The sequence below is a fragment of the Triticum aestivum genome, chromosome 6A, assembly GCF_018294505.1.
Source record: "Triticum aestivum cultivar Chinese Spring chromosome 6A, IWGSC CS RefSeq v2.1, whole genome shotgun sequence".
NCBI lineage: Eukaryota > Viridiplantae > Streptophyta > Magnoliopsida > Poales > Poaceae > Triticum > Triticum aestivum.
Genome location: NC_057809.1, coordinates 140140736 through 140160280, shown reverse-complemented (window position 1 = coordinate 140160280; position 19545 = coordinate 140140736). Strand labels below are relative to the sequence as shown.

The window sequence follows — 19545 nt, the reverse complement described above, 5'->3', positions numbered from 1 at the left end:
CTTTTCTCTATCTTCTGCCGTGGTCGGGCATTGAGCTGTGCTCAATCTCACACCTTGTAATACAGACAAGAACCCCTTCTTGGACTGATCCATATTGAATTTCTTCAATATCTTGTCAAGGTATGTACTTTGTGAAAGACCAATGAGGCGTCTCGATCTATCTCTATAGATCTTGATGCCTAATATATAAGCAGCTTCTCCAAGGTCCTTCATTGAAAAACACTTGTTCAAGTAGGCCTTTATGCTTTCCAAGAATTCTATATCATTTCCCATCAATAGTATGTCATCCACATACAATATGAGAAATGCTACGGAGCTCCCACTCACTTTCTTGTAAACGCAGGCTTCTCCATAAGTCTGCGTAAACCCAAACGCTTTGATCATCTCATCAAAACGAATGTTCCAACTCCGAGATGCTTGCACCAGCCCATAGATTGAGCGTTGGAGCTTGCACTCCTTGTCAGCATTCTTAGGATCGACAAAACCTTCCAGCTGCATCGTATACAATTCTTCCTTATGGAAACCATTAAGGAATGCCGTTTTGACATCCATTTGCCATATCTCATAATCATAGAATGCGGCAATTGCTAACATGATTCGGACGGACTTCAGCTTCGCTACAGGTGAGAAAGTCTCATCGTAGTCAACCCCTTGAACTTGTCGATAACCCTTAGCGACAAGCCGAGCTTTATAGATGGTCACATTACCATCCGCGTCTGTCTTCTTCTTAAAGATCCATTTATTTTCTATGGCTCGCTGATCAACGGGCAAGTCAGTCAAAGTCCATACTTCGTTTTCATACATGGATCCTATCTCGGATTTCATGGCTTCTAGCCATTTGTTGGAATCTGGGCCCGCCATCGCTTCTTCATAGTTCGAAGGTTCACCATTGTCCAACAACATGATTTCCAGGACAGGGTTGCCGTACCACTCTGGTGCGGAATGCATCCTTGTGGACCTTCGAAGTTCAGTAGCAACTTGATCTGAAGTTTCATGATCATCATCATTAACTTCCTCCCTAGTCGGTGCAGACACCTCAGGAACAATTTCTTGAGCTGCGCCACTCTTCGGTTCAAGAGGCAATACTTCATCAAGTTCTACTTTCCTCCCACTTACTTCTTTCGAGAGAAACTCTTTCTCTAGAAAGGATCCATTCTTGGCAACAAAGATCTTGCTTTCGGATCTGAGGTAGAAGGTATACCCAATAGTTTCTTTAGGGTATCCTATGAAGACGCATTTTTCCGATTTGGGTTCGAGCTTTTCAGGTTGAAGTTTCTTGACATAAGCATCGCATCCCCAAACTTTCAGAAACGACAGCTTAGGTTTCTTGCCAAACCATAATTCATACGGTGTCGTCTCAACGGATTTCGACGGAGCCCTATTTAAAGTGAATGCGGCAGTCTCTATAGCATAACCCCAAAATGATAGCGGTAGATCGGTAAGAGACATCATAGATCGTACCATATCCAAAAGGGTGCGATTATGATGTTTGGACACACCATTACACTGTGGTGTTCCAGGCGGCGTGAGTTGTGAAACTATTCCACATTTCCTTAAGTGCGTGCCAAATTCATGACTCAAATATTCTCCCCCACGATCTGATCGTAAGAACTTGATTTTCCTGTCACGTTGATTCTCATCCTCACTCTGAAATTCCTTGAACTTTTCAAAGGTCTCAGACTTGTGTTTCATTAAGTAGACATACCCATATCTACTTAAGTCATCAGTGAGGGTGAGGACATAACGATAGCCACCACGAGCCTCAACGCTCATTGGACCGCACACATCAGTATGTATGATTTCCAATAAGTTGGTTGCTCGCTCCATTGTTCCGGAGAACGGAGTCTTGGTCATTTTACCCATGAGGCATGGTTCGCACGTGTCAAATGATTCATAATCAAGAGACTCCAAAAGTCCATCTGCATGGAGTTTCTTCATGCGTTTGACACCAATGTGACCAAGGCGGCAGTGCCACAAGTATGTGGGACTATCATTATCAACCTTACATCTTTTGGCATTCACACTATGAATGTGTGTAACATCACGTTCGAGATTAAATAAGAATAAACCATTGACCAGCGGGGCATGACCATAAAACATGTCTCTCATATAAATAGAACAACCATTATTCTCAGATTTAAATGAGTTGCCATCTCGCATTAAACGAGATCCAGATACAATGTTCATGCTCAAAGCTGGTACTAAATAACAATTATTGAGGTTTAAAACTAATCCTGTAGGTAACTGAAGAGGCAGCGTGCTGACAGCGATCACATCGACCTTGGAACCATTCCCGACGCGCATCGTCACCTCGTCCTTCGCCAGTCTCCGTTTATTCCGTAGTTCCTATTTTGAGTTACAAATATGAGCAACTGCACCGGTATCAAATACCGAGGAGCTACTATGAGCACTGGTAAGGTACACATCAATAACATGTATATCACATATACCTTTGGTATTGTCAGCCTTCTTTTCCGCTAAGTACTTGGGGCAATTCCGCTTCCAGTGATCGTTTCCTTGTAATAAAAGCACTCAGTCTCAGGCTTGGGTCCATTCTTTGACTTCTTCTCGCCAGCTTGCTTATCGGGTGCGGCAACTCCCTTGCCGTCCTTCTTGAAGTTCTTTTTACCCTTGCCTTTCTTGAACTTAGTGGTTTTATTAACCATCAACACTTGATGTTCCTTTTTGATTTCCACCTCCGCTGATTTCAGCATTGAATATACCTCAGGAATGGTCTTTTCCATCCCCTGCATATTGAATTTCATCACACTCTTGTAGCTAGGTGGGAGCGACTGAAGGATTCTGTCAATGACCGCATCATCCGGGAGATTAACTCCTAGCTGAGACAAGCGGTTATGCAGCCTACACATTTTGAGTATGTGCTTGCTGACAGAACTGTTGTCCTCCATCTTACAACTATAGAACTTGTCGGAGACTTCATATCTCTTGACCCGAGCGTGAGCTTGGAAAACCATTTTCAGCTCTTGGAACATCTCATATGCTCCGTGTTGCTCAAAACGCTTTTGGAGCCCTGGTTCTAAGCTGTAAAGCATGCCGCACTGAACCAGGGAGTAATCATCACTACGTGTTTGCCAAGCATTTATAACATCTTGTTCTGCAGGGAAAACAGGTGCTTCACCTAGCGGTGCATCAAGGACATATGCTTTCCTGGCAGCTATGAGGATAATCCTCAGGTTACGGACCCAGTCCGTGTAGTTGCTGCCATCGTCTTTCAGCTTGGTTTTCTCTAGGAACGCGTTGAAGTTGAGGGCAACATTAGCGTGGGCCATTTGATCTACAAGACATATTGCAAAGATTTTAGACTAAGTTCATGATAATTAAGTTCATCTAATCAAATTATTTAATGAACTCCCACTCAGACAGACATCCCTCTAGTCATCTAAGTGATACATGATCCGAGTCAACTAGGCCGTGTCCGATCATCACGTGAGACGGTCTAGTCATCATCGGTGAACATCTTCATGTTGATCGTATCTTCTATACGACTCATGTTCGACCTTTCGGTCTTCCGTGTTCCTAGGCCATGTCTGTACATTCTAGGCTCGTCAAGTCAACCTAAGTGTATTGCGTGTGTAAATCTGGCTTACACCCGTTGTATTCGAACGTTAGAATCTATCACACCCGATCATCACGTGGTGCTTCGAAACAACGAACCTTCGCAACGGTGCACAGTTAGGGGGAACACTTTCTTGAAATTATGTGAGGGATCATCTTATTTAAGCTACCGTCGTTCTAAGCAAATAAGATGTAAAACATGATAAACATCACATGCAATCAAATAGTGACATGATATGGCCTATATCATTTGCTCCTTTTGATCTCCATCTTCGGGGCGCCATGATCATTATCGTCACCGGCATGACACCATGATCTCCATCATCGTGTCTTCATGAAGTTAGCTCGCCATCTATTACTTCTACTACTATGGCTAACGGTTTAGCAATAAAGTAAAGTAATTACATGACATTTATGTTGACACGCAGGTCATAAATAAATTAAGACAACTCCTATGGCTCCTGCCGGTTGTCATACCCATCGGCATGCAAGTCGTGATTCCTATTACAAGAACATGATCAATCTCATACATCACATATATCATTCATCACATCCTTTTGGCCATATCACATCACATGGCACATGCTGCAAAAACAAGTTAGACGTCCTCTAATTGTTGTTGCAAGTTTTTACGTGGCTGCTATAGGTTTCTATCAAGAACATTTCTTACCTACGCCAAAACCACAACGTGATATGCCAATTTCTATTTACCCTTCATAAGGACCCTTTTCATCGAATCCGATCCGACTAAAGTGGGAGAGATAGACACCCGCTAGCCACCTTATGCAACTAGTGCATGTCAGTCGGTGGAACCAGTCTCACGTAAGCATACGTGTAAGGTCGGCCCGGGCCGCTTCATCCCACGATGCCGCCGAATCAAGATAAGACTAGTAATGGCAAGTAAATTGACAAAATCAACGCCCACAACAACTTCTGTTCTACTCGTGCAAAGAAACTACGCATAGACCTAGCTCATGATGCCACTGTTGGGGAACGTAGCATAATTTTAAAATTTTCTATGCATCACCAAGATCAATCTATGGAGTCATCTAGCAACGAGGGAGAGGGGAGTGCATCTACATACCCTTCTAGATCGCGAGCGGAAGCGTTCAAGAGAATGGGGTTGATGGAGTCGTACTCGTTGTGATCCAAATCACCGATGACCAAGAGCCGAACGGACGGCACCTCCGCGTTCAACACACGTACAGTTGGGAAGACGTCTCCTCCTTCTTGATCCAGCAAGGGGAAGGAGAGGTTGATGGAGATCCAGCAGCACGACGACGTGGTGGTGGAAGCAGCGGTGATCTCGGCAGGGCTTCGCCAAGCTCCAACGAGAAAGATAGAGGTGTTACGTGGGGAGAGGGAGGCGCCAGAGACTTGGTGCGGCTGCCCTCCCTCCCCCCACTATATATAGGGCCCCTAGGGGGGGCGCCGGCCCTAGGAGATCCAATCTCCAAGGGGGGGCGGCGGCCAAGGGGGGCTTGCCCCCCAAGTCAAGTGGGGCGCCCCCACCCCTAGGGTTTCCAACCCTAGGTGCAGGGGGAGGCCCATGGGGGGCACACCAGCCCACCAGGGGCTGGTTCCCCTCCCACTTCAGCCCATGGGGCCCTCCGAGATAGGTGGCCCCACCCGGTGGACCCCCGGGACCCTTCCGGTGCTCCCGGTACAATACCGATTACCCCCGAAACTTTCCCGATGGCCGAAACTGGACTTCCTATATATAAATCTTCACCTCCGGACCATTCCGGAACTCCTCGTGACATCCGGGATCTCATCCGGGACTCCGAACAACTTTTGGGTTACCACATACTAATATCTCTACAACCCTAGCGTCACCAAACCTTAAGTGTGTAGACCCTACGGGTTCGGGAGACACGCAGACATGACCGAGACGACTCTACGGTCAATAACCAACAACGGGATCTGGATACCCATGTTGGCTCCCACATGTTCCACGATGATCTCATCGGATGAACCATGATGTCGGGGATTCAATCAATCCCGTATTCAATTCCCTTTGTCAATCGGTATGTTACTTGCCCGAGATTCGATCGTCGGTATCCCAATACCTCGTTCAATCTCGTTACCGGCAAGTCACTTTACTCGTACCGTAATGCATGATCCCATGACCAAACACTTGGTCACATTGAGCTCATTATGATGATGCATTACCGAGTGGGCCCAAAGATACCTCTCCGTTATACGGAGTGACAAATTCCAGTCTCGATCCGTGTCAACCCAACAGATACTTTCGGGATACCTGTAGTATACCTTTATAGTCACCCAGTTACGTTGTGACGTTTGGTACACCCAAAGCACTCCTACGGCATCCGGGAGTTACACGATCTCATGGTCTAAGGAAATGATACTTGACATTGGAAAAGCTTTAGCAAACGAACTACACGATCTTGTGCTATGCTTAGGATTGGGTCTTGTCCATCACATCATTCTCCTAATGATGTGATCCCGTTATCAATGACATCCAATGTCCATAGTCAGGAAACCGTGACTATCTATTGATCAACGAGCTAGTTAACTAGAGGCTTACTAGGGACATGTTATGGTCTATGTATTCACACATGTATTATGATTTCCGGATAACACAATTATAGCATGAACAATAGACAATTATCATGAACAAGGAAATATAATAATAATAATTTTATTATTGCCTCTAGGGCATATTTCCAACAAACAAGACCTGATCAACCTTGTTAGTGGATTCCTTTTGATGAGCATGAGATGGATGAAACTAGAAGGCACGACTCTGTGTACCCTCCTTTTACTTTCTGTTATTTATATTAAATAAAATAAAAATAAGTATTTTCTGTTTGTTATCTGATTATCCGTGCAATATAAAAAATACCCCAAAAATAAAAGTTCTCCAAATGCCCTGAAATTTAAATATGATTTTTTTTCTAGAATATTTGAGAATATTTGGCAATGAGAACACAGTAGGGGGGTCATCCACCTGGCCACGAGGGTGGAGGGCGCGCCCCTGCCTCGTGGGCCCATGGTGGACCTCCTCCACTTATTCCTGCACCCACACACTTCTTCTTCCTCCTACAAACACGAATACCCAGCTCAAGCACGAGTTCTAGCTCATTTTGCTGTCATTTTCGATCTCCTTGCCGAAAGCACCTCTCACAAAACTGCTTGGGAAGATTGTTCCTTGGTATGTGACTCCTCTATTGGTCAAATTAGTTTTTGTTCTAGTGCTTTATTCATTGCAAATTTATGCTGCGTAGGTGACCATGTTCTTGAGCTTGCATGTCAAATTTATATGGTCAAAAGTAGTTTTGATGCATGATATAGGCTCTAGGCACTTGTAGGACTTGTTGCTATCAATTTTGTTGAGCTTGGTTCACTTTTATTTTGAAGTTACTGAAAATTTCAGAAAATAATGAAGAGATTTTTGAGGGGCTCATCGAGCCGAAGCTCGAAGGAAAAGCAAAATGAAGAAGCAAGGAAACCCAAGTATAATCTGCCTCGCACCGCGGAGGTTAGGCCGTGTGAATGGCCCTCCGATGATTTCTTGAGAGCAGCCGGGATTTATGAAGATTTTTATGAATTGGCTGAGAATGCAGGCCTCACCGCCTTCCTCCACGACCGACGCGAACAGTATCTCTTACTCACCAATATCTTTGTGCAAAACTTTCATTTCCATGCTAGGAGCTCACCACCTACGGTGGAATTTTATTTATATGATGAGCATAAGGAGATGTCACTTTATGATTTTTGTCGGGTTTGTTTGATCCCTTTCTAGGGCAGCGTAGAGGAACCACATCGTGACGATGTGGAAGGGTTTATTGATACCATCACCGTAGGGGAAAGGAGGAAGGTTTCCGATGCACGAATCACTAGCATACATTTTCCTATTTTATGCTACTTTGCAATATTTGCTAGTCATTGCTTAATTGGTCACGAAAACTGTGGAAACCTTAGTATTCCTGATATTCTTATTTTGTTCCATGGTTTATTCGGTGATAACTCTATTAGAATGGGCGGTATTATTGCTAAACGGTTAAGTCTGAACCGTACCAAGGGGCCCATCTTTGGAGGCATTTATGCTTCACGCCTAGCTGCACATTTCAACATACCTATTAGGTATTATGAGAAGGAAGAAAAATTGTTGCCCACCGTTTATTTAGATTATAGGAGTATGGTGGCACATGATTTTATAGTTAAGAATAGGGAAGGAGAGCTTAAATACAAATTGTTCTTTGATAAACATCATCCTGAGACTATTACCCTGCCTGCTCCTTCCTTGTTTGATTTATCTGCAGGTAAGTACCTTGTTCTGTTAGAGGCTATTCACGCCTACCGGAACCCTACATCAGCCACAGAGCCAGATTCGAAACCACAGGTTGACCCTAATTACCATTGGGATCCGGAGATGATTGCCAACCAGTGGAAACCAGAGTCTTCTTCTTCGCAGTACGACCCCAACTATTACTATGGATATCCGCCAGGCCAACAGTGGCCATAGACCAACTTAGGCCAAAAGCCTAAGCTTGGGGGAGTACGTATTTCTCACCGACATTACATTCATGTTCATACACTCATTGCTAGATGTCGGTGCTCATACCTTTTCATCGTATCATCCATGATTAGTTTACTTTCCTTTTTACGCTTTCTTCATGTGTGTTTAAAAAACCTTAAGAAAAAACAAAAAAAAATAGTTGTAGCTTTTAATTAGTTCTAATTTCCATGCTTGTAGTAGTAATTAAAAAGAAAACCCAAAAAGATTTCATGTTCTTCTTTTGCTTGTTGGGAGATTTCCCGTGTAAATAGTTTTATTTCTTTTCTTTTCTTTGGGGGTCGATAGGAGAAGACCATAATTAAATTGTTGAAGTGGCTCTTATATGCATTATTGTTGATCTGACAAAAGAGCCCGTATTGCCTTGTCTCCTCCTGTTTATTGAATGCTTGCAGATTCCAACTTAGTCCAATGCACGTGCACTATTATTATTATCCACATCGTTCGGTCGTGCAAGTGAAAGGCAATTATGACGATATATGATGGACTGACTGAGATGAGAAAAGCTGGTATGAACTCGACCTCTCTTGTTTTTGTAAAATGATTAGTTCATCGTTCCTGATTCAGCCTATTATGAATAAACATGTTTGCAATGACAACTAGAGATCATAGTTTCTTGTGCCATGCTTGATTAGCTAGGAGCTTATAATGGTTCACCTTGCGTGCCAACATGCTATTAAAATGGTTGTGATGTGGTATGGTAGGGTGCTATCCTCCTCTGAATGATTTAAGTGACTTGACTTGGCACATGTTCACGCATGTAGTTGAAACAAAATCAATATATCCTTCACAATATTTATGTTCATGGTGGATTATATCCTACTCATGCTTGCATTCGGTGTTGATTAATTTTAATGCATGTTCATGATTGTTGTCGCTCTCTAGCTGGTCGCTTCCCAGTCTTTTGCTAGCCTTCACTTGTACTAAGCGGGAATACTGCTTGTGCATCCAACTCCATAAACCCCAAAGTTATTCCATATGAGTCCACCATACCTACCTATATACGGTATCTACCTGTAGTTCCAAGTAAATTTGTATGTGCCAAACTCTAAACCTTCAAATAAATATCCTGTTTTGTATGCTCGAATAGCTCATGTATCAACTAGGGTTGTCTGTATCTTCCATGTTAGGCGGGTTATTCTCAAGAGGAGTGGAATCCGCTCCTCACTCACGAGAAAATGGCTGGTCACCGGGATGCCCAGTCCCATGCTTTATGCAAATCAAATCAAAATAATTGCAAACAAAACTCCCCCTGGTACTCTTGTTAGTTGGAGGCACTCGTCGTTTCGAGCAAGCCATGGATTGACGCTTGTTGGTGGAAGGGGGAGTATAAACTTTACCATTCTGTTTGGGAACCGCCTATAATGTGTGTAGCATGGAAGATATCGCCATCTCTTGGTTGTTATGTTGACAATGAAAGTATACCGCTCAAAATATTATTGACCTCTATTTCAAAACCGAGCTCTGGCACCTCTACAAATCCCTGATTCCCTCTGCGAAGGGCCTATCTATTTACTTTTATGTTGAGTCATCATCCTCTTATTAAAAAGCACTAGTTGGAGAGCACCGCTGTCATTTGCATTCATTACTGTTAGTTTACATTGAATACAACTTGACGGGATCTCTTTTACCATGAATTACAATGTCTAGTCAGTCCTTGATCTTTAAAGGTGCTCTGCATTTATGTTTTGCGGTCTCAGAAAGGGCTAGCGAGATACCATTTTGTTATATCATACTATGATTGTTTTGAGAAAGTGTTGTCATCCGAGATTTATTATTATTGCTCACTAGTTGATTATGCCATTGATATGAGTAAACATGAGACCTATGCGTTATTGTGAATATGGTTAGTTCATAATCTTTGCTGAAAACTTGAATGCTAGCTTTACATATTTTCAACAATAAGAGCAAACAGAGTTTGTAAAAGTTTTTCTTTATGACTTTCAGTTTGTCAACTGAATTGCTTGAGGACAAGCAAAGGTTTAAGCTTGGGGGAGTTGATACGTCTCCATCGTATCTACTTTTCCAAACACTTTTGCCCTTGTTTTGGACTCTAACTTGCATGATTTGAATGGAACTAACCCGGACTGCCATTGTTTTCAGCAGAATTGCCATGGTGTTATTTATGTGCAGAAACAAAAGTTCTCGGAATGACCTGAAACTTCATGGAATATCTTTTCGGAAATAATAAAAAATCCTTGCAAAAGATGAAGACCAGGGGGCCCACACCCTAGCCACGAGGGTGGGGGCGTGCCCCCCAACCTCGTGGGCCCCTAGAGCTCCTCCGACCTCGACTCCAACTCTATATATTTGGTTTCGGAGAGAAAAAAATTAGAGAGAAGGATTCATCGCATTTTACAATACGGAGCTGCCGCCAAGCCCTAAAACCTCTCGGGAAGGCTGATCTGGAGTCCGTTCAGGGCTCCGGAGAGGGGAATCCGTCGCCATCGTCATCATCAACCTTCCTCCATCACCAATTTCATGATGCTCACCACCGTGCATGAGTAATTCCAACTTAGGCTTGCTGGACGGTGATGGGTTGGATGAGATTTATCATGTAATCGAGTTAGTTTTGTTAGGGTTTGATCCCTAGTATCCACTATGTTCTGAGATTGATGTTGCTATGACTTTGCTATGCTTAATGCTTGTCACTAGGGCCCGAGTGCCATGATTTCAGATCTGAACCTATTATGTTTTCATCAATATATGAGAGTTCTTGATCCTATCTTGCAAGTCTATAGTCACCTATTATGTGTTATGATCCATTAACCCCGAAGTGACAATAATCGGGATACTTACCGGTGATACCATAGTTTGAGGAGTTCATTTATTCACTATGTGTTAATGCTTTGGTCCGGTACTCTATTAAAAGGAGGCCTTAATTTCCGTTAGGACCCAGCTGCCATAGGAGGGTAGGATAAAAGATGTCATGCAAGTTCTTTTCCATAAGCACGTATGACTATATTCGGAATACATGCCTACATTACATTGATGAATTGGAGCTAGTTCTGTGTCACCCTAGGTTATGACTGTTACATGATGAACCGCATCTGGCATAATTCTCTATCATCGACCCATTGCCTATGAGCTTTCCATATATTGTTCTTCGCTTATTTACTTTCCCATTGCTATTGCTATCATCACTACAAAATACCAAAAACATTACTTTTGCTATCATTACCTTTTGCTACCATTAGCACTACTGTCATATTACTTTGCTACTAAATACCTTGCTGCAGATATTAAGTTTCCAGGTGTGGTTGAATTGCCAACTCAGCTGCTAATACTTGAGAATATTCTTTGGCTCCCCTTGTGTCGAATCAATAAATTTGGGTTGACTACTCTACCCTCGAAAACTGTTGTGATCCCCTATACTTGTGGGTTATCATCTACCGGAACGGCCACACTGATGTGGATGTTGTGCAAAATGATGGTGGTATCCGGCCAGAGGTATGCAAGCCAATCTTCGTTGGCACCGACCCAGACCTATATATAAGACGGTGGGCAGCGGAGAAATTACGGGATGGAAATGGAATAACTAAGTACTACATGATCAAACTCCATTACTAACCTGCTCATCGGACAAAATCCGACTACCTCTCAACGCCGGCAACTCTAGCTGAGTCAACGTACAACCATGGCCAGGGAGCGGTGGACTGTTCGAAGGATTGTCCCATAGAAGAACCTTCTCCTCGTGGACGCATGGAAGACCAACAAGCATGGCCTTTTCCCAAGCCTTTTTAAGCATCGTCTTGAAAAAGTTGGTGCAGGAAGCATCGAGTCTTGCGGCGGTGAGGACATCGGAGCAGCATGCGATTTCTCCCAGAGGATCGTCGTCCAAGGTCTCCCAGCCCCGACGAGGAGGAGAACCGCCTGGCAAATCCATGGGAGCAGGGATGAACTGCCTTCTCTTCGGGGGAAGGGGAACTAGGGAGGAGGAGATAAGAGCGTAGTAACCGCAGGGCCTCGTCCCTTCCAACTGTAGATCGTTCCTTAGCGAAGGGGTGAGTCTATTATTTACTACTAGTACTAGAATGATGGGACGTTATGGGATTGCATTATACTGTAAATAATAGCACTAGTAAGAATTTTTTTGCACTAGCTAGTAGTTTTTGGCTTGGGTATGTTTTTGCTATTTTTTGTACATGCCAACTAGTGGAAAAAAACGTCTTACATTATGTGACGGAGGAGTACGTACTCGTACTGTAGTAGTACTAGTACTACTTTCTCAACTAGTAGTGCGATGTACTATACTTCTAGTATAGTGCACCAGTTTTGAACTCTTGAATCTCAGGGCCAAGGAGCTACAGTTGGAAGTGGAGGGCACTACTGTTCTCTAGAACCATCGCTCTACTAACAATGCAGGGAAAGTACACCTGCATAGTGGCCTAGTGGGTACTCTCGGTGCTTTATTCAGCCGCTCCTCTCACGTAGCTGGCCTACTCAGCCGCTCCTCTCATGCACACACTAGCAGCCTGTTTATCAGCGACGGTTACTGCGGGGCAGAACATTTGAGTTATCTGATACAACGAGACTAGGCTTTTCGCTTCCATTTGTGGAGGTGTAATGGATCTCATCGAACGTTGTTAGTAGTTCCTTCTTTATGAATGAGATGAAGCAAAGTTTTTGCCTCCGTTTAAAAAAAAGCACGTCAAGAGGAATTTCTTTTATAGTAGAGCCGATAATGGAGTGAAGTCCATGCGTGCAACGCCACAAGCTACAGAGTAGTAGTAGAGCACTTTACGTACAAAGCCATAATGCACAGTTCCCAATGCCCCGCCAGGCTTTTTCGGCTCCTCTTAATTGGGAGGCACTAGTTTAAATATGCTACTAGTTGATGAGGAAGCTACAAGCAAGGTGCGGCTAGGGCGAGCACGCGAGCCACGAGATGCTGGGAAGGAAAACCCGTTCACGTGGCCAGGCTATCCAGTGCACCCAGATTGTGGTACCGCACGTCCGTTTGACTTCAAAAGTCAAACTACCCGTGTAAAATATTGGCTCGCAGCAAAGTTACTATTTTAAAAAAAGGCTGACGTGCGTTCAGCCGGGATCGAACCCACAAAATGAGGTATACACTCCGGCGACCACTGGTAGTACTCATTGGAGTACAACACAACCTAGAATCGCCTTTTGTCGCTAGTAGTACATTGTTCCTTACAAGAAACCCCTAATAATGCAAGAAACCACTAATAATGGTAAGAAACTACTACCACTTGCATACGTGGCAGACTTAAGATAAGACTACCTTATCAACCATTGTACATGCTCTTACCAACCAGCCCTACCAAGAAACGACTACTCTACAAAGTGCCGTTATAGGCACGTTTCAACCCATGGCCCTGTTTGGATACATTTGTTGTCAATCTAACCCTGCCATCCAAACACCACTTTGGTTAGAGTTAGTTCAAGGTTAGAATCTAACTATAACCTCTGACTTAGAGTATCCAAATAGGGCCTATGTCGCCCATTAAGTCAACGCCTTCTATTCGACCCGGCGTTATGACTTGTGGGACCTACATGTCTGTCTGCACAAAAATCCCCGAGTGACCTCCTACCTCCAGCCCGTCCACCAAGTCATCCTCGGCCATGGGACGCAGCTACCGCCGCTGGCAGAAGGCGAGGTCAAAACCACCGACGGTTCAGAGCCCATCTTGCGGCAGCCCGGATGCCAGCTCCGTCCGACGCTCGCGGCCGCTAGCTAGCCAAGATAGCTCCGTCCAGCTGCTTGTCTGCAAGGTTTGCTAGATTGGCACGATGGCGCGGCGGTTTGCTCGCTCGTTAGTCACGCTCGGACCAGCCTGCTAACCCGTGCGGAGGCCAGCACGGTGTGCGGCCCGTCCGGCGGAGCGGCGGCCAACTCGCTCATCATCGGCGCCACCGACGAACACACATCAATACTGTTTGAAGTAATGTTTAGGAAAAATATTGATTTGAGGGGCAATAACAGGATAGAACATCAGATGTGGGTCCCTCGTGTCAACGGTCAAACAAAATGTGTTGGTTTAAGCTGCCTCGTCAGCATGGATGTGTGGGCCAACCCTGTCATAAATGGGTTTAAACTAACCTAATTGGTTGCCCCTCTGTCCCATAATATAAGATGTTTTTGCAAGCTAAACTAGCTTGCAAAAATGTCTTACATTGTTGGACGGAGGGAGTACTAGGTAGTAGTTTTTGGCGATTAAGAAATTTTGGGTATGTTTTTGCTATTCTTTGTACAATATATTCTTCCTTGGGCTAGTTGAAAGTGGTAGTTTTTTGTTAAATACTCTACATATTGTAAGTGGGAGTGAAAGTTAAGCTTTGGAACCCAATAAGCAAGGCTAGTTACATAGTGCATATGTGTACATAATTGGAAGTAAATATCAACCATGAGTGACTAATATCTTGATGGAAAACTCAAAACTATGGAATACTAGGAAAAACGCATGGTTGGAAATACTAGCAATGTTCATGTGCGTTGCAACGAATCATAATTAGAATAATATTTATTCACAAACTTGATACAAAACACTCTAATTTTGATATACATATATCACTAGAGATATATTATGTTTCAATTAGAATATATTCCTTGGGCTATTTTGGTGAGGTCAGGGAGGGATGTGGTTGGTTTTAAGATACTAATTATGGGTTTTTCTGCAAATTGGTAGACAAGTGGGATGTTGGTGAGAAAAGGCAACAACTTACCTCACAGTCATTAGATGCAGATCTAATGGTCACAAATGATGGATGGTAGACACACCATCATCACCAACTTAGTCTTCTGTAGGAGTACTAGCAAGATTCGTGCATTGCACGGAACGTCAAGATGCATTTTTTATAAAACACTTGTTGTGATTGACCCATGCGGGAGTAATCCCATGTGTAAAAACTAATGATATCTCGAGAAATAGGAGATAAGGTGAAGAGGAGTGGGGCGTGGTGGTGATTGGTGGTCGGACAAAGCGGAGGCATGGGGATTGACGACGCCGGCAGCGGCCGCCAGGCCAGTTTGTTCCAGAGGCTTCCTTTCTTAATTGCTCAACAATGAGGTTGTTGGAGATAAGGATGAACGAGGGAAGGCCTTGTTTGCAAATGTGGAGAGGGGTGCAGGTATCTTTTAGTTTAATTTCCATCTGTCAGATATAGATCGGGCAGTCTATATTGCAAGATGGCACGCGTACCATCATCACCAACTCGGTTTTTTATAAGAGAAGAAATATAAGTATGGAGATACAAACGTATTATTGATACTTGTTTCCGTAAACTAGCATCTACATTCTATTCAACGGCTCAGCATGTGAGGCCTTAGCACAATGACTTCTCGACTGTGTAAAACAAAGGTTTTCCCGTCGCCGATAAGGAGGGGGTGACGGTGGCATGCTTTTGGCTTGATCTAGTCCTAGTAGTCATACTAGGTGGTCTAAGCATGTGTAGATTTATTATTTTTCACGTATTGTGTTCGCCGTACTGCCACGACTGTTGATGAATAGACGGTAAGTTATTCACGGGGAAACCCTTGTTGAGCGTGTTTGCTAGAGAGAGAGAGAGAGATAGTGTTCGTTGTGATATGTCTAGAGACTGAGGCAATGATAACAAATTCTTTGTGTCTATGTGTGTGGAGGATAGAGAGAGACATGTACATGGGGCTTTGTATTGTGTAACATGGAGACACATATACATAATTAGAGAGTGAGTGTGTGAGATACACATGCGGACATGGGGAGAGATGAGGATCCAGATTAATGGGTGTTTGTGCGTGTCTGTGTGTGTTCGTGCGCACGTTTGTGTGTGAGAGGGAGTGTGTGTATGTGGAGTAGAGAGACCACTAATGATGTAAACCTAGTATAAGGGAAGGGAGATTGGTGTGACATGTGTAGTAGAGTGCTACCTCTTGAGCACTGCGTTGGTTTTCCCTTGAAGAGGAAAGGGTGATGCAGCAAAGTAGCGTAAGTATTTCCCTCAGTTTTTGAGAACCAAGGTATCAATGCAGTAGGAGATCATGCTCAAGTCCCATGCACCTACATAAACAAATAAGAACCTCGCAACCAACGCGATAAAGGGGTTGTCAAGCCCTTCACGGTCACTTATGAGAGTGAGATCTGATAGATATGATAAGATAATATTTTTGGTATTTTTATGATAAAGAGAAATAAAGATGCAAAGTAAAATAAATGGCAAAGGAAATAACTAAGTGTTGGAAGATTAATATGATGGAAGATAGACCCGGGGGCCATAGGTTTCACTAGTGGCTTCTCTCAAGAGCATAAGTATTACGGTGGGTAAACGAATTACTGTCGAGCAATTGATAGAATTGAGCATAGTTATGAGAATATCTAGGTATGATCATGTATATAGGCATCACGTCCGAGACAAGTAGACCGAAACGATTCTGCATCTACTACTATTACTCCACACATCAACCGCCATCCAGCATGCATCTAGAGTATTAAGTTCATAAGAACAGAGTAATGCTTTAAGGAAGATGACATGATGTAGAGGGATAAACTCATGCAATATGATATAAACCCCATCTTTTTATCCTCGATGGCAACAATACAATACGTGCCTTGCTACCCCTGCTGTCACTGGGAAAGGACACCGCAAGATTGAACCCAAAGCTAAGCACTTCTCCCATTGCAAGAAAGATCAATCTAGTAGGCCAAACCAAACTGATAATTCGAAGAGACTTGCAAAGATAAACCAATCATACATAAAGAATTCAGAGGAGAATCAAATATTGTTCAAAGATAATCTGGATCATAAACCCACAATTCATCGGATCTCGACAAACACACCGCAAAAGAAGATTACATCGAATAGATCTCCAAGAGAATCGAGGAGAACTTTGTATTGAGATCCAAAGAGAGAGAAGAAATCATCTAGCTAATAACTATGGACCCGTTGGTCTGAAGTAAACTACTCACACATCACCAGAGAGGCCATGGAGTTGATGTAGAGGCCCTCCGTGATCAATGCCCCCTCCGACGGAGCTCCAAAAAAGGCCCCGAGATGGGATCTCTCAGGTACAGAAGTTTGCGGCGGTGGAATTAGGTTTTCTTGGTGCTCCTGGATGTTTGGGGGTACGTGGATATATATAGGAGGAAGAAGTACGTCGGTGGAGCAACGGGGGGCCCATGAGGGTGGAGGGCGCGCCCAGGGGGGTAGGCGCGCCCCCTGCCTCGTGCCCTCCTCGATCGTTTCTTGACGCCCACTCCAAGTCTCTTGGATCACATTTGTTGAGAAAATCACGTTCCCAAAGGTTTCATTCCGTTTGGACTCGTTTGATATTCCTTTTCTTCGAAACCCTAAAATAGGCAAATAAAACAACAATTTGGGCTGGACCTCCGATTAGTAGGTTAGTCCCAAAAATGATATAAAAGTGTAAAATAAAGCCCATTAACATCCAAAATAGATAATATAATAGCATGGATCAATCAAAAATTATAGATACATTGGAGACGTATCAAGCATCCCCAAGCTTAATTCCTGCTCGTCGTCGAGTAGGTAAATGATAAAAGAAGAATTTTTGATGTGGAATGCTTTCTAACATATTTATCAATGTAATTTTTCTTTATTGTGGCATGAATGTTCAGATCCGAAAGATTCAAGATAAAAGTTTAATATTGACATAGAAATAATAATACTTCAAGCATACTAACTAAGCAATTATGTCTTCTCAAAATAACATGGCCAAATAAAGTTATCCCTAAAAAATCATATAGTCTGGCTATGCTCTATCTTCACCACACAAAATATTTAAATCATGCACAACCCTGATGACAAGCCAAGCAATTGTTTCATACTTTTGATGTTCTCAAACTTTTTCAATCTTCACGCAATATATGAGCGTGAGCCAATATAGCACTATGGTGGAATAGAATGGTGGTTGTGGAGAAAAAAAAAGGAGAAGATAGTCTCACATCAACTAGGCGTATCAACGGGCTATGGAGATGCCCATCAATATATATCAATGTGAGTGAGTAGGGATTGCCATGCAACGGATGCACTAGAGCTATAAGTATATGAAAGCTCAACAAAAAAAACTAAGTGGGTGTGCATCCAACTTGCTTGCTCATGAAGACCTAGGGCATTTTGAGGAAGCCCATCATTGGAATATACAAGCCAAGTTCTATAATGAAAAATTCCCACTAGTATATGAAAGTGACATCATAGGAGACTCTCTATCATGAAGATCATGGTGCTACTTTGAAGCACAAGTGTGGAAAAAGGAGAGTAGCATTGTCCGTTCTCTCTTTTTCTCTCATTTTTTTATTTGGGCCTTCTTTCTTTTTTTTGGCCTCTTTTCTCTTTTTTTCGTTCGGAGTCTCATCCCGACTTGTGGGGGAATCATAGTCTCCATCATCCTTTCCTCACTGGGACAATGCTCTAATAATGATAATCATCACACTTTATTTACTTACAAGTCAAGAATTACAACTCAATACTTAGAACAAAATATGACTCTATGTTAATGCCTCCGGCGGTGTACCGGGATGTGCAATGATGCATGAGTGACATGTATGAAGAATTATGAATGGTGGCTTTGCCACAAATGCGATGTCAACTACATGATCATGCAAGCAATATGACAATGATGAAGCGTGTCATAATAACGGAATGGTGGAAAGTTGCATGGCAATATATCTCGGAATGGCTATGGAAATGCCATAATAGGTAGGTATGGTGGCTATTTTGAGGAAGGTATATGGTGGGTTTAAGGTACTGGCAAAAGTTGCGCGATACTAGAGAGGCTAGCAATGGTGGAAGGGTGAGAGTGCGTATAATCCATGGACTCAACATTAGTCATAAAGAACTCACATACTTATTGCAAAAATCTATTAGTTATCGAAACAAAGTATTATGCGCATGCTCCTAGGGGGATAGATTCACTAGTGCATAACCGGGCAATAGCACCGGTTCGTAAGGCCCTTTAGTGCCGGTTTGGTAACCGGCGCTAAAATGTAGGCACTAAAGGCCCCCCCTTTAGTACCGGTTCAGCACGAACCGGTGCTAAAGGGAAACCATGTGGCACGAGCCAGCTTTGGGGGCAGGGAGCCCTTTAGTACCGGTTGGTGTTACCAACCGGTATTAAAATGTTGGGGGGGGGTTGGGTTTATGATTTCCTTTTCATTTAATTTTGTGTTCTCCATTTAATTATTTTTCGTTTGCTGGTATTTTACGATACTACATATTGTACATGTTATGCATATATATAAATAGAATTTCTAGTAGAACCGATCATAATATATATATATATATATATATCATCGAATGTCTCACACAACCACCATTAATTAATTCACACATATATACACACATGTATAAATATATACAATTTCTCCTAATTGGTGCCTTCAGAGCCAGTGGCATTAGCCTAGCTAATTGGTGCCTTCGGAGCACGATAACAATTGGAAGTGGTTCATGGGGGCGGTAGCGGGTAATAGTAT

At 43.1% G+C, this 19545-nt stretch overlaps 1 pseudogene; it reads left to right on the top strand.

The window, feature by feature from the left end:
* Positions 1-19545, top strand: part of LOC123129542 (uncharacterized) — a 99131-nt pseudogene that overhangs the window by 31273 nt on the left and 48313 nt on the right.